At 40.9% G+C, this 4,230-nt stretch overlaps 1 non-coding gene across 1 annotated transcript; it reads left to right on the top strand.

Annotated features, from left to right (window-relative positions):
- Positions 1–3,816: 3,816 nt before the first annotated feature.
- Positions 3,817–3,924, top strand: LOC112713995 (small nucleolar RNA R71). The gene has a single exon (XR_003158954.1). It is a non-coding gene; the product is annotated as a small nucleolar RNA R71 (small nucleolar RNA).
- Positions 3,925–4,230: the final 306 nt, after the last annotated feature.

Here is a 4,230-nt window from a genome sequence, read left to right as displayed (position 1 = left end):
ATAAACAAGGCTGGGCACCAATGGCATGGGATTTGGATACATGCCTGTGATGCTCTTGTACAAAGATCAGCTTGGATAACTAGGTTCTAAGGGGTGCTTCATCACCTAGCAACTTAGGTTAACTAACCCAGGATTGCCAACCGAAAGTGCGCTATGAAGAGCTAATTTGAGACAAAGCATTTAGTGACCCAAAGAGGTGCTAGGCACCAATGTCCAAAGAATAAAACAAGCTCAATGCCTGTGATGTGTGTGTGCTAAGGAAAGGCTTGAGCAAGTAAGTCCTTAGGGGTGTCTCAACACCTAACATCTTGAACCAACTGGGGTGAGAATGCTGGCTGAAAGCTTACTTTAAAGAGCTGCCTTAACATATAACATTAAGCCTCAGCTAAACAATAAAGCTTAATCAAAAGAAAGAGAGCAAGAAAAACCAATGAACAAACTATAACAAGTCTCATTTTTTGTGTAATTCAAGTAAGGATCCAAAGGAGTGTCCATACTCCAGGCAAAAAAAAAAATCACTAAGATATCATGCATGAAAACCCCATTAACCATAATTGAGTGTCTTCCAATAAAGGCTTACACATCTCTCTATTTTCATTCATTATCCTTATGTTTTACTGCTTGCTTGGGGACAAGCAAGTGTTGTGATGACAAGTCATCTTAGGCTAGTTTCACAAGCCTTTTTCATCTATTTTTACTTGGTTTTCATGCATTCTTAAGCAATAAGTAAGTGTTTGGATGAGAAATTCATGGTTGTCTTGATTCAATCAAACATTATTAATTTTATGCATTTTTATGAGATTTTTGCAAGATTTAGTTGATGTTATGAATGATGCAAAATATTGTAATTATGCCAAGGATTTGATGAGTTTGTTTTGTTGATGATAGGTAAAAAGAAGCAGAGGAAGAGCAAGGAAGAAGAGAAGGAGAGGCCAACGTTGGAGCTAACGTTGGCCCATAAACGTTGAAGGCAACATGCTGGAAGAAGAAAACATGGGTGCCAATGTTGGAAGGAACATTGGTGAACCAATGTTACCTCCAACGTCCTAAAAAATGTTCAATTCTGGAGCTGGATAAATTTTGGGCGACGCATACGCGTCAATTACGCTTACGCATGAAAGAAGAAAAATTTTCAATCCACGCGTAAGCGTGAGCTACATGCATGCGTGAAATGGCAAAATTGACCATCCACGCGTACATGTGGATCGCGCGTATGTGTGACCAAGCCAACGTTGGAGGTCCAACGTTCCCTCAAACGTTGCCTCCAACGCCCGCAACGAGCAGCCCAGAATTTGGAATTGAGAAACTTGAATCCACGCGCACGCATCTATGACGCGTCTGCGTGGAATGGAAAATTGGCAATGCATGTGTAGGCGTGGTGTACGTGCATACGTGGTAGGTCAAAAACACGGCCTTCACGCATACGCATGGTATATGCGCATGTGTGGATAGGCGAACGTTGGCACTCCAACGTTGACTCAAACGTTGATGACAGCAACCAGAACCCAATTTTTATGCAATGTTTGGACTCAACGTTTTCATACAAACATTACCACCAACGTTAAGGCCAATTTTAGTTACAAAATGGCACCCTGCAAGTTATGAATGGTTAGCCACGGTCAACGTCAGCTAGTGTGATTCCTCCCTGATTCAATCAAGGCCAAGGCCCACATCCAAATACACTGAAGACCCAATTGAATATGAGAAGAAGCCTATAAATAGAAGAATGTTTGAAGAGAAAAATGGGCGGCTTAGAAGGCCAAAAAGGCTGGTTTCAGGAGAAGGCTTGGGTAGTAGGAGTAGGAGTAGGAGTATGATAGAAGGATCTGGTAGAGAGCTTGGTGCACGAAATTGTGATCATCAATGGCGCCATCAACATGGTACGCTCAATTGCAATCTCAACTCTTTATCACAACTTCGCACAACTAACCAGCAAGTGCACTGGGTCGTCCAAGTAATAAACCTTACGCGAGTAAGGGTCAATCCCACGGAGATTGTTGGTATGAAGCAAGCTATGGTCATCTTGTAAATCTCAGTCAGGCAGATTCAAATGGTTATAGATGATTTATGAATAAAGCATAAAATAAAGATAGAGATACTTATGTAATTCATTGGTAGGAACTTCAGATAAGCGTATGAAGATGCCTTCCCTTCCGTCTCTCTGCTTTCCTACTGTCTTCATCCAATCCTTCTTAATCCTTTCCATGGCAAGCTGTATGTTGGGCATCACCGTTGTCAATGGCTACAGTCCCATCTTCTCAGTGAAAATGTTCAACGCGCTCTGTCATAGCACGGCTATTCAGCTATCAGTTCTCGATCATGTCGGAATAGAATCCAGTGATTCTTTTGCGTCTGTCACTAACGCCCCACAATCGCAAGTTTGAAGCTCGTCACAGTCATTCAATCCTTGAATCCTACTCAGAGTACCACAGACAAGGTTTAGACCTTCTGGATTCTCTTGAATTCCGCCATCAATTCTAGCTTATACCACAAAGATTCTGATTAAGGAATCCAAGAGATAAACATTCAAGCCTTGTTTGCTTGTAGAATGGAAGTGGTTGTCAGGCACGCGTTCATAAGTGAGAATGATGATGAGCATCACATAATCATCACATTCATCAAGTTCTTGGGTGCAAATGAATATCTTAGAACAAGAATAAGCTGAATTGAATAAAAGAACAATAGTAATTGCATTAATACTCGAGGTACAGCAGAGCTCCACACCTTAATCTTTGGTGTGTAGTAACTCCACCATTGAAAATACATAAGAACAAGGTCTAGGCATGGCCGAGAGGCCAGCCCCAATGATCTAAGAACTAGACATTCAAAGATGATCTAAGGATCTAAAGTGATCAAAAGATATATAATACAATAGCAAAAGGTCCTATTTGTAGATAACTAGTAGTTTAGGGTTTACAAAGATGAGTAAATGACATAAAAATCCACTTCCGGGCCCACTTGGTGTGTGCTTGTGCTGAGCATTGAAGCATTTTCGTGTAGAGTACCAGGAGGGAGTTCAGTAACTTTTTGGATTAGCATTGAAGCACTCTCCTTTTGGATTAGCATTGAAGCACTCTCCTTTTGGATTCTCTTCTGTTTTGCTTGGAAGAGTACCAGGAGGGAGTTCAGTAACTTTTTGCTCAGCTGACCCACTTGTGCCTCCAAGTTTCTAATGGAGGACCTTGTTTCAGTCATGAAACTTTGAGTGGTTTTGATTAGATCAGAGACCATGGTTGCTAAGTCAGAGGAGTTCTGCTTAGAATTCTCTGTCTGTTGCTGAGAAGATGATGGAAAAGGCTTGCCATTGCTAAACCTGTTTCTTCCATCATTATTGTTGTTGAAACCTTGTTGAGGTCTCTGTTGATCCTTCCATGAGAGATTTGGATAATTTCTCCATGAAGGATTATAGGTGTTTCCATAGGGTTCTCCCATGTAATTCACCTCTTCCATTGAAGGGTTCTCAGGATCTTAAGCTTCTTCTTCATATGAAGCATCCTTAGTACTGCCTGGTGCAGCTTGCATTCCAAATAGACTTTGAGAAATCATATTGACTTGCTGAGTCAATATTTTGTTCTGAGCCAATATAGCATTCAGGGTATCAATCTCAAGAACTCTTTTCTTCTGATTCATCCCATTGTTCACAGGATTCCTTTCAGAAGTGTACATGAATTGGTTATTTGCAACCATTTCAATGAGTTCTTGATCTTCTGCAGGTGTCTTCTTCAGATGAAGAGATCTTCCAGTAGAGCTATCCAATAACATCTTGGACAGTTCAGACAGACCATCATAGAAGATACATATGATGCTCCATTCAAAAAGCATGTCGAAAGGACACTTTCTGATCAATTGTTTGTATCTTTCCCAAGCTTCATAGAGGGATTCACCTTCCTTCTGTCTAAAGGTTTGGACTTCCACTCTAAGCCTACTCAATTTTTGAGGTGGAAAGAACTTTGCTAAGAAGGCATTGACTAGCTTTTCCCAAGAGTTCAGGCTTTCTTTAGGTTGTGAGTCCAACCATATCCTAGCTCTGTCTCTTACAGCAAAAGGGAATAGTATAAGTCTATAGACCTCAGGGTTAACCCTATTGGTCTTGACAGTGTCACAAATTTGCAAGAATTCAGCTAAAAACTGATGAGGATCTTCCAATGGAAGTCCATGGAACTTGCAATTCTGTTGCATTAGAGAAACTAATTGAGGCTTAAGCTCAAAGTTGTTTGCTCCAATGGCAGG

This window comes from Arachis hypogaea, chromosome 9, assembly GCF_003086295.3.
Source record: "Arachis hypogaea cultivar Tifrunner chromosome 9, arahy.Tifrunner.gnm2.J5K5, whole genome shotgun sequence".
Classification (NCBI taxonomy): Eukaryota; Viridiplantae; Streptophyta; class Magnoliopsida; order Fabales; family Fabaceae; genus Arachis; species Arachis hypogaea.
This window is presented reverse-complemented; position numbering and strand designations above follow the sequence as displayed.